Here is a 12,976-nt window from a genome sequence, read left to right as displayed (position 1 = left end):
GGTTGTTAAAAAACTGTTGAATATTTAGCATCTATGGGGAGTATTCTCACGTTGGTCTATTCTGAATTGTCAGTTTAGACTCTTATAGTTTTTAAAATTCAGGAATGCGTTTCATAGAAGGTACAGTCTTAAATCAAACTTTAGGTAAAATTTCCCATTTCAAAGACAATGTCCTAATTTATGTTTTTTGTTGTTTTTTTTTGTTGTTTTTTTTGTTGTTTTGTTTTACTCCTATGTCACAACAACTTCAATTTCGGAACGTAAATGAACATTAACAGATTAAAGAACATGCAATTGTATTTCTTAACTTTTCTCAGTTGAAAACATTTAATAAAAGTCATGTAGTTTATAAAAGTTAAAATGTTTATTTCTCAAAGCAGTAAAGCAGCCTTAATGTTGGTCTTATGGTCTATGACTTAGGATTTACGTTCTATGCAACGCAGCTCTGACCTTAAAGTTAGAACATCAGAAGAACATGGATCTGAAATTGGGATGTACAAATAGTTTCTGTCTTCTATGTATGGTCAACTCCTATGCAATCATGCTATAAAAATGATATTGATAACGATAAAGTAGGGACAATGACCTTTTTACTCTTGTTATTCTTATTCATATTTTGTATTTTTTAAAACAATCATAAGAGCAAACTTTAAAGGTAGTCCAAGAATAAGGACACATTAGTTTGTTTGTAAGGCATTGCATCTCTCTGACGCTGAAGAAAGTTATTGTCCGAACAAAATGCTTTGAATATGAGTACAGTGGTGAGAAAATACTGTCACAGTGACCGGAGTGCCAAATTTTACTGAAATAAAGTTACATGTACATGTGTATACTGGACTTGAACGGGAAATATATCAGGACAGGAAGCAGCGCAATAAAACTGACATGATAACCATTAAAGTTCCAATGGTGAGTGCACCTGTTTAAAACAAAATGCCTTTACAGTTTGCCATAATTGTGTCCACTTTTATATTTTTACAATGAAAAGAAAAAAACAACAAATAAAAACCTAAGGAGTGTATCGGTTACTTTCAATTTTAAAAACGAGTGTAACAACCCTCGATTCACTGTTTCCATTGGCTTATGTCTATGCCAATGAAACGATACAATGATTAGCTGTAAAATGATTAATCAGTTTACGTATTTTCCCTTCAGCTAACCAAACTTGTGACAAATTTTCCTCCTCCCTAATGGTTTTTATAACCCATTTGTTTTTATCTTTATCAAAACTTTTAATCTCGAAGAACTAAAACCTACTATGATACATGTATATATATTGTGTATAACAAAATTGTACCATCTTTACCGAGTTTATCCTCAAACAAATATGAAAGTTTGTTTTTGACTGGTGGTTGTGATAGGGATCTTCGTCAACTGATAATTCTATTCGTGCTAAAAAAACTGCAACAAGAAAGTAATTAAATGTTAACCCTAAGATTGCTAGCGGCAACGGAACAAATTAAATCAAAGGGCTGCATGCTCTGTGGTATTTTCTGATCTTTGTAATCTAAATCGTACTGTATATCTGTATGTATTTTCATGTATTAGTTTATTTTTATGTACTAAAATTCATCTTGCAAGGCACCAGAGTTTGATACATACGGAATTTTGCATAACTAGAGTTGCATCAAAAAATCATTTATGTTCATTTTTTATGAGAGCCACACTTTATCCTTGCATATCATGGCTGCTTCTTTAACAAAGACACTTAAAAAATAATTTAAAAAAATGCCTCGACAGGGACTTGAACTTCAGACCTCTCACACACGAAACGAGCGCGTTAGCCTTGCACCACGAAGATGTTATATAAAAAAGGTCTGAATAAAATCAAGTCATTCTAAATTTAGAACTTCCATTGCATTTCGGGTTTGTAATCCTTATTAATTTCGAGGTATTTTGTTCAGGATAAACCTGTTGTTTAAAATTGAAGTAAAATATTTAGCGAAAACCTTCTCGCCCAAACAGTCCGACATGTAGAATCTATATATTCCACTACTCGGCAGTCAGATTTATTTGTGTAGTATTCGGTAATCGACATCACTAAAAATAGCATTTTCATTGATTAAAATCATATTCATCCGCGTAATTTGTGATTGTGTATTTATTGACAATTCTATAGGCCAACGGTACTTTTAAACTTTGAATGCGTTGTAATTTGTTGGATACTTGTAACAAAATAAAAATATTTCTTTCTTTTAAATCGCTAGTTTTAAGCTGTTTTGAGAACTACTTGTTGTTAGGTCTGTCGTGAAATTCTGTGTCAGAGATTGTATGTCCGCTTTGTATTTTACTGATCTTCGATCAGAAAATACAAAAATGGGATTCACTGCCCGCAATGTAGTCAGTACATATTTTGAAATGTGTCCCTGTTGGGCATGTCCATTAAATATATCTGGTATTGTAAGAGTGAAACGTTAATTTAGCATTCTCGTGATAAAAAAACAAGAACATTTTGTAAACATAATGAAAATGTTTAAAAAAATCGCAATAATTATATTGGCTTGCAGATCGTCAGATTGCAAAAGCAAAGAGTTTAAAACATTTTTTCATATCGTACACTCTAGACTGTTTCTCGACACTAAGGAAACCTGCCGGAAACAAATCTAGCATCATTTGTGTCATTTGTGACTGTCCCATGACAAAACCAGCATAGTGCAGAAAATGACGTCACCTAGAAAACGTCATTTGAATCTGACGTCAAAATATGAACGCTTTTTATCAATTTACCGCATACACAATTCCTACTTGCCACTGTCAGTGCGCATCGTCTCGCTTACTATATCTCGCGTTGTGATATATTTTCTACGCAGGACAGAAATTCCCGAAATACATGTATCAATAAAACGTTTTCATCAAACCATTAAATTACATAATGTTTGAATTATAGGTAGCTCCACCTGAATTTACGAGCTGGAACGTTATGCCCGCCCGCTCTAATCTGAGCAGTAAATTGTGTGTTGTAAAGAATCTATCATGCGTTCGTGTATTTGCGATGAAAATACTAAATGGATATAAAAAGATGTAACTCAGTAAGTGGAAATAATTGTGTTTCCATAAAAGTGTAAAAAAATGTATTTGTTTATATGCAGACTTTGTGCAACATCAAATATGCTTCTGTCCACGCGTAAAAAAATATGGGGAACTGTTATTGAAAATCTTGGTTAAAGCTTATACAGTTGTTACCGTCAAACCAGAGTACATGTAGTTTTTTGCTTGGCTTAGCTCTCGAATCAACAAGCCAAACTTTTAATGTTCTAAAATCGTGAAGCTTGTGTGTGAATTGTTTTAACTTGAATACAACATGAATTATGGATCGTGAAATTTAGTGCATATTACTGATAGAATTGAATTAAATTATTGACCTGTATTTATATTGTTGCAAATAGCTTTCTCAATTGTTTTCTTGTCATGTCTTATTGTTAATAGCTATTGATAAGATTACTGGTACAGAGAGAATGCAAATTATTTAACGTATAGGCCATTTTGCAGACTTAATTCCTGTAATGTATCTTAATTTCGTTTTCGACAAGATCATTTAACTGGAGATCAGTCTGTACCATTGGTCATTATAATAGTGGACTAAATTTTTTTGCTTATCATTAATTTGGATTGAATTATTTACATGGTAAAATACTAATTCAAGGCTTTAATAATCGAATGGTTTATATATTAATGTTTGTGCATGCATTCATTATAGAAGCAAAGTGTATGTTGTTTGTACATATGTATATATAGTTGATGTGACAATGTATTTAATTGTAAATATATTTTGCAAGAGACCACGCGTTATCAACTTTGATAGACCAGTGAACTGGCTACTTGTGACATTATTTAGCTATGATCTTTGCAAGTTTTGATGTAGTTCCAAGACATATAGATTGAATTCTAAATTTTAATTATAAGAGTTTTTGCCAATCTTGTAGTTGACTAATAAGATAATCAATCTATTTTTCTGTTATAAAATGATGATTAACATGTCATAATATTTCATCTATTTATATACTATGTTATGTTAAGAACTTATACAATGATTAAAAGCGAATCTATCCATAATGTTTGAATTTTTTGTCAGAGCAAAATGTTTTGTACCCACAACATCTAGTTAATGATATGTTTATAACGTCAATAAAGAGATTATGAACATTTTCAGTACAAAAACTTACCGGAATTGCATTCTTAAATACTTTCTTTAAATTAAAATGAAATCTTATGATGTCACAGCGGGGGCGAACATATAGCAGTGCGATTCGTCTTTAAGCGAGGTGAAATCATGCGATACGGAATAATGGCCGAACAAAGTGAAAATGAAAATGGGTATAATCATGTTTTTTTTCAAAATTATATTGTAATTTCTTAAAGAATAGCATTGTGCATGCTGATCAGAACTTATAATTGTGCATGATCGTCAAAATAAAATACTAAATTTTATAGTATTGAGGAAGTTATTGAGGTATATGTTGCTGCAAGTTCAACCGTCAACCTGATATGCACATGCAAACAAATAATGTATCAGTAGTTTTAAAGCGAGATATTTGATTAGTTTTAGTCTCAACAAGTTTATTTTTTATAACAAAATGATATACAAGAGTAGTTTTCCATATCTATCCGGAACTATATACAATATTTCCAGTTTTCATACTGCACGCATGACAGAGCCTACTGCATATTTTAGGAAGTGTACATATTCCATTTTTCGATCGTTACCAGAATTAAAACTTGTTAATTTGCGCTGTTAAAATAAACAATTATTGTCTAAACTGGTACATTTCCAAAATATCATAATAAATGTCATGTAGAGATCAAACACATGTTTCAAAATGTTTCTCCACATTCCATTTCACTTCAGTACACATTGTTTTTCCTGTTTGTAAAAATGAAAGTTTTTTTTACAAAAGACATACTAAAATTACTAAAGGTGTAAGTTAAGCATAAAATAACACATAGCTACGAAAAACCGGTAGGGCCATTTCAACGTCACGATTTCACAATTTCATCTTCATGAATTCACGATTTCAACTTCACAAATTCACGATTTAAACTTCATGAAGTTGAAATCGTGAATTCGTGAAGATAAAATTTGGAATTTATGAAGATGAAATCGGGAATTCATGAGGTTAAAATGTCCACACCGGTCTTTCGTACATAGCCAACCAATCTACATGTATACAGCTGTTCTTTGATTTTTATATATATTACATTTCTAACCGAAGTGTTTAAATGTAGCATCAACCAAAATTAATGAATCGACTCAAACCGCTCATTGCACTAAACTACAAATCTGAATATAATATATACGATATAACATGAGTATCATTAGTGATTTTACTTTTAAATAACTTGCACTTTATTTATGAAATTGAAACAAAATACCTCATTTAGTAATTTGATTGCAATATTCATCTGAATGATTTTCAAGAAAATGAAGGTAGTCATATATTGCCATGGTAACTCTTCAAGGCGAACAATTTATCTATAAAAACTATATTCATACTTTTAATGAGCAAAAATGAGTTTGTTTGTGAAACGTTAAGTTAACAAGATGGGAGCAGGTACAGTGAAGCTTGTTCATTGACTTTATCATATCAATATAATAGGCTAAAATAAAAAAAGCAAATAATAATAATAATGATGATGATGATGATGATGATGATTACGACGATAATAATAACAATAATAATAATAATAATAATAATAATAATAATAATAATAATAATAATGATGATAATGATAATAATAATAATGATAATAATAATAAAAAGATAAATAGATAAATATATATAGAAAGATAAAAAGAAAATAGATTTTTAAAAGAATGTATAATAAAAAGTAAAAACATAAATAAATTGATAATAGTTTATTCTGACAGTTGTTAGGAAATATTTGTTTCATCAATTTGGTTTTTAAAAATAAAACATTAGATTGATGAAGTATGAAAATTGATTGAATAATTGTATGAATATGCACTAGTCAATAACGTGACAGAGGACAGTCTACTCTCATAGTCTATAATTAAATTTGGGCTATTGCTTAATACATATTGAAGAATCATACTATCACTTGAGTCAGAGAATAAACAAGGAGCCCATGTTGTCATAAAATCCTACCGATCTTAGATTAAATATATATATATATTTTTTTAAATTTTATTGTCATCTTTTCATACGTCTTATCGCCTTGGTGACCTTTTTAATCGCCTTTTTTTTTTGCTCTTTTTATTTCTTTATCTTTTATTACTTCAAACATTGTTACGATAAAGTAAAGTAACAATCTTCATATCAGATATCCACAGCTGATGCTACGTCAAATTACAAGTAGTCTTAAAGGTATCAATTGTAGCTAAACATTATTATCATCATATATATTTAAGTAGTAAAACCTGAAACTAACATATTATTTATGAGGATAATTTACCACATTGATTTTCCTCTGTAATAGCTTCAATAACATCATTACTTTTCTTCAATTCCTAGAAGAAATTTGCATGTCAATAGTTTAATGATATGAGCAAAAAAAGGGAAAAGTTATGTTGTCATAGCAACGCTTCATGACAAAAGAAATGTATGTGTTTATAATTTGTACGAGATTATTTAATTAAAATAAAATTACCTTAGCCTCATATCTCAACATAACATCTAGATAAATCACGCGCGACAATGAAAAGGATTGATTAGACGTCTTTATGAAAATAATTTTGTTTATTAGCTAGCAAACAATAACTTAAAACTACAATTTCAAAACTTAGATTGTTAAAAAAAATACTGACATCCTGTGGGTGGCAGCTTTTTATATATGGAGTGATAAGTTGTTTTATTTGTATCATTATTATTTTTCATAAAACAATAGCATTTTTTTTGGAGAAGCTCGAATTAAGAAATATAAACGTCACGATTATCCAATGAAAAGCGACGTTACAAACGTGCAGTATTATAAGGGCTGTGATATAGATTTAATAAGAAGCCTTCGTACAAGTCAAGTCAAATGTCAAGTCAAAAACATTTATTTCTCTCATCCCATGTACAAACATGACACAATGAGGTGACAAACATGAATGAAAGTACAATGAGGTAATTAACATACAAGCGAAAAACTATAATGTTAAATGTTAGATTTGTATGCTTTCAAGTATCAAGTACGTGGAGAGCTCGAGCCAATATATATATATATATATATATATATATATATATATATATATATATATATATATATATATATATATATATATATATATATATATATATATATATATATATATATATTGCTAAAACATATGAACAAATAGAGAAAGCTGATCTTACTTTCAAAGATATTTTTTATTATTTGTATTTTACCAATGTGATTCGATTGTAATAAAAGTTGTGATTGGATGTACCGAGTAAATTTACATTGAAAAATGTGATTAAATTGGTAGGTTTGGTGTTAAAGAGGAAAAAAAGAGAAAAAAAGAGAAAATAGAAGCGGAAAAAAGCATGGCTATATGGGTTGTGATATAGATTTGATATGGACGTTTTGGACTTTGGATATGTAAACGAGGCTAAATTGATAAGATTGGATTCAATAATGATGTCTTTTGGAACATCATGTGGTTCAAATGCTGAAAGTGCATTGGTTATATTTCATAACGTGTGAAATAAATAAATTGTATATAACCGGTACAAAACTAATTAACATGAATTTAAACTAACAGCTATAAAGGATTTGAAAAGATGATTTAAGTATTTATGTGGAGAACAAAACTTCAACATAACAATTTTTTCCATCTATTCAATCAACAGCCATTTTGTGGTTATAGATCTTAAAAGATATCTTGATGCATATCATTCAACGCCCTTTTATGACAAGTTCTGTTTCTACATTTTGTTGAGGCTGATCGCATTGAATAACTTTAAAGGGAGACACAGGCAAAATTTTCATTTCTTCGTTTTAAATTTTTCATTCATTATTATGTAAATGTCCTCAAAATGAATACACCAGGTCGTCACAGGAGCAAAACTTTTCTTCTTTTAATGAATAAGATGTTGGTTTCCTAACTTGACCCACGTGGGTCAGGTTAGAGTGTTAAAAGTTCACAAAAGTTGTCATAGTGAACTCTGGAAACGTTAAAGAACATGTCAAATGAATTGCTTAGACTTGTTTCAATCATACAATATCCACAATATCTGTTATTGTAACTTCAAAGGTTTGTTCGAGTCACATGGCTTGTTTTAAAACTACTCGGTGATTATGTCGGCGTCTAAATTTCGTTCAACATATATAGATAGATTTATGCTTTAAACCCAAAATATATAGAATTTATACAGAAATTCATGCTGGGATTTTAAGAAATGTCGTTTTAGCTTGATTTGAGTATATAAGATCATTTTCAAATTTTTGTCATTAATTTGCATGAGTATCCCTTTAAAGAAAATATGATGATTATGTCATTAAAAAAAACACACACATTTCCTACATCATGATTTAGCAAATGTAAACGGATACATGTATCATTAAACAGATATTATTCTAAATAAATCATAAATGAATCTATATGAAGTTTATTTTCTTTGGCAATAGTTTTATTCGTTTTTTTTTCTTAAGTATAATTATAAGGTTCATTTAGCAAAAAGTTGTATATAAAGGTCACATATATCTACAAATTCAATGGGTTGATGTTATAACTAATTGATGAGCTTTGGGATCTATATATAGGAATTTGATTCATTGTGATTTCATACAAAAATCAAAATTCGTTCTGTATATGAGCAAAGAAACATTGATACAATAGATGCAAAAATTTTGTATATTGTAAAACAAAAGCTTGTTTTTAACCAACAATATCCATGCACGGCTTATTCCTGTTGAAATTAAAACTTAGCAACATCATAAACCTAGTTTCTATGTGAACATGACAAGAAAAGAGAAATCACAAGTTCACAATGTTTTCAATCCTTAACAAGAACTATAATAATCCCGAGAGATTAAAGGGAAATGAATAAACTTAACAAATTAATCACATATTCAAAGAGTCGGTTTGATTGAATGTGTTCAAGAAATACAACGAATGATGTACATTTTTTCGCTGTATAACAAGGTGAACAAACTGAAGAAAAGTCGATTTGTGCCGTGTTTAGTGAGCCATATTAAATGTCTTAAAATGTTTTATTATTGTGAAAGTTCCTGTATTTACCGGCCTAAAATAACAGCCCTTTAACAACAAATATTACTTTGTTATATATTATGAATTACAAGCTAAACAAACTCATGGGTTTATCTTAAAAAGGAACACGACGGCCATAAAGGTACTGAATAATAATATGACAAGACAGTCATTTACTTTTTATCTAATTAACATGATGTGATATGTACTGAAAAATAGATTGGCCGTGATTATCACATCATATTCACCAGATAAAATTACATACATGCACATTGTATGAATAGTTAAAGCCAATTTTCCAACATATTATTCACTCAGCAAAAAAGAAGTAAGTACAGATTGACCTTTCTCGTGGCTGCATATTTGATTTTCAAATCTTTCATTTACGCATTGAATGCGACATATATTATAAATCATTTTACAGAGAAAAAAGAAAAAATAATAATAATAATAATAATGATAATAATAATACTCATCATCATCATCGTTCTTAATTTCAGTAATAAAAAACCGATTGTGTTATACAAAAAAGACTTTTTTCAACTTTAAAAGCTTCAGTTGATTACAGCTCTAATATAAACATGGAAACTCTTGCCAATACTTCTCAAATAATCTGTGACATGAAACTATGAAAAAGTTCATACATATGCATAATATCTTAGAAAACATTTTTTTTAGGTACAATCAAAGCAAATATGATTGGAAGGATATATGAAACAAAACCCTGGAAGACATAAAATTTGCTTTATCTTGCTAAAACACATTTTATAAAATACATGTTTAAACCCCATGAGACTAGACTTAATTCACTTGAATATAAACTGTTGGAAACACCTTTTATATGATAAACAAAATGAAGTGTATAAACTATTTTTGTCACCAGTTTGTTGTATATGATTATGGTGACACAGTCTCCTTTCATTTTAATCTCTTAATATACAAATTACGGGCGTCCGTGGCCGAGTGGCTAAGGTCGTTGACTACAAACCACTTGCCCCTCAGCTCTGTGGATTCGAATATCGACAGGGACTTTGGATTCTTTCATGCTATCCAGCTAGCTTACGGAACGTCGGTTGTTCTACTCAGGTGCCAGTTCGTGCCTGAAATAATGCACGGAAGGGCACCTGAGGTCTTCTCCCACCAGTAAAGCTTGAACATCGCCATATGACCTATACTGTATCGGTGTGACGTAAAGTCCAAATAAACAAACAATATCCAAATTTGTTCTTTGAACAGTGAAACGAATAAAAAGTTCAACTGTAAACGTATGACTCAAAGGTTTAATTTTGTTCGCATCACATATTTTCATATGAATGAATTTAAAGTGAACCATCAAATATCAACAGAAATGTTATGAAAACGACAACAATCTAAATTCGTAAAGGGAGCGATGGTCTTGTGGTTGACTTGTCTGCCTCTCAATCCAGGGATCATGGGTTCGAGACCTAATTGGGTCACGACCATGTTTCTTCATATGACATCAGTTCTGGTTGGTTCCTGTAAGCGGACTCGAACGCGATTAATATAAGAAAGAAGAACTTGTTTCGCAATCGAGCTTAAATCAAAATGTTAAACCAATCTAAATTATAAATTTATAGCAATGAGATAAAGTAACATATAGCATCTGACATAGCATTTTTTTTTCAAAGAGGAGATATCTTTTGAAATATAAATGCTATAGTTATGACTCTTTTTATGCATGACGTGGGTGACAAAATGAAGCACACTTTGAAGTATGAAGAAGATACATTTGTAATACAGAGGACAAAAGTAAAATGAAAAAAAATACAGAATTTTTAGCTAAATGCAAAGTGAAAACGAATCTTCAAATATGTGCGCTAAAGTTGTGTAACAAACATGTATGTGAATATTTTTATTTATGTAAATTCCTTAGGAATAAAGAAGTGACAGTAAAAGTTTACAATAACAATAAGGAAAACTAAATTTAAAGGAGCGATAATTCTAGGAATACGGATGGCTGAGGTTATGAGTTATATGTGGGTTATATTAAGAATACTATATTTGAAATTTGTAGGCACTCTCTTGAGAAATGACAACTAATAGTACAAATCACAACTTCTGGTTCTTCATATAAATGGAGATGATGCTGGAAATGTGTATACTAGAGTTATAAACCTAACCAAAGTATTATGTGAGTGGTAAAAAGTATCTATTTGAAGTTTGAAGAAGTAAATCCAACAAGAAACATATAAAATGTACTTTATATCTAAAAAAACTGGACGCGGAATCGTGCAAAGATGTGTAAAAATACTCTAAAATGAATATATTTTGTTTTATCGAGCTAAAGTGATTGTACATTGACAGTTTTTTTAATCCTTATACAGAAGAAAAAAAGTGTATAGATTACCACGAGGAAAAAAGAAAATAAGGTATCCATTGCATATTTTCAGAAGGATATGTACTGATTTTGTAGAAAAAAAAATCACTTTATGGAAGCAAACCATTTATGGGCCGAGTGGTTAAGGCCGTTGACACTTGCCCCTCACCACAGTGTGTTCGAATACCAACAGGGACTTTGGATTCTTTTCTAGGAGGAAGTTATCCAACCATACAGCTTACAGAACGTCGGTGGTTTTACTCAGGTGCCCATTCATGCCTGAAATACTGAACTGAGGGACACCTGAGTCTTCCCCCATCAGTATTTCAAGCTGGAAAGTCGCCAGTAGGACCTATACTGTATTTGTGCGACGTACGAGAAAAAACAGATTGTTTGCTGATATCACAATTGTCTAACTCACTTAAAGAATCCCCCACACCAGACTCGAAATCTCTCAAGGAAAATACTCACATGGACATCTAAAAATATGTAGCTTAATCCATTGAATATCGCAATTCTACATATAAAAACAAACATTCTTTACCCTAACGCATATCTTTATATCTTTCTATATGGTAAGTTGTATATTTTTTCTACAAATTCTTTTGGTAGTTGCCGGTGATCCAAATTATGGCAAATCAACAAGTTAGGAGCTCATTTGCATTTCTTTCGTCTACTAGTACAACTTCACTATCAGACTTAATAAAATGATCAAGTAGTCTCTCTTTTTTACACTGCAATGTATTAAGCCTCATAAAGTAAAATTTATATTTTGGAAGCAGAATTCGAATTTGGTGTGTTCGATAAATCGGCGTTCACTGAAACATGGTTTAACTATAACATTTCACACAGCCAAGCAAACATTCAATCCTTTCTAACTCCAGAAAGAAAAGGTAGGTAGAAACAATTATGGAGGTGTAATTGTGTATGTGAATGAAAACTTCCACTATAAACGGCGGTTAAAACTAGAGGATAAGAATCTATTTGAATTGAAATCATGCCGCCTCATTCAAAACGTATCCTATTTGCAGTCTTTTATCTTCCACCACAACTCAGATACTTACCAATAAAATCTGTAGTAGGTGCACCAGTTCTAGACCAGAATCTAAGGTTTCATTGTCCTTTTTATGCCTTTCTCAAGTTTTCAAAACGTTAAGCGTCTTGTATGGCTGAATGACAAAGGTGACAGACAAAATTTCGGCTAGAGATTTGGATCAATTTAAGGATAATGATATCGACAACTACGATGTGTCATTTACAAACAATATACTAACACTTGCAAATTAAGCAGTGTATTCCAATACAAAACATAAAAGAGCCGCGCCACGACAAAACCAACATAGTGCGTTTGCGACAAGCATGGATCCAGACCACCCTGCGCATCCGCGCAGTCTGATCAGGATCCATGCTGTTCGCTTACCAACCCTATTACAAGTATAGAAACTGATAGCGAACAGCGTGAATCCTGATCATTCGCCTGAAAAAAGATTTTCTCGTATATATGG

The sequence above is a fragment of the Ruditapes philippinarum genome, unplaced genomic scaffold (genome assembly GCF_026571515.1).
Source record: "Ruditapes philippinarum isolate M1 unplaced genomic scaffold, ASM2657151v2 ctg1810_1_1_1_1, whole genome shotgun sequence".
Classification (NCBI taxonomy): domain Eukaryota; kingdom Metazoa; phylum Mollusca; class Bivalvia; order Venerida; family Veneridae; genus Ruditapes; species Ruditapes philippinarum.
Note: the sequence above shows the minus strand (reverse complement) of the source record.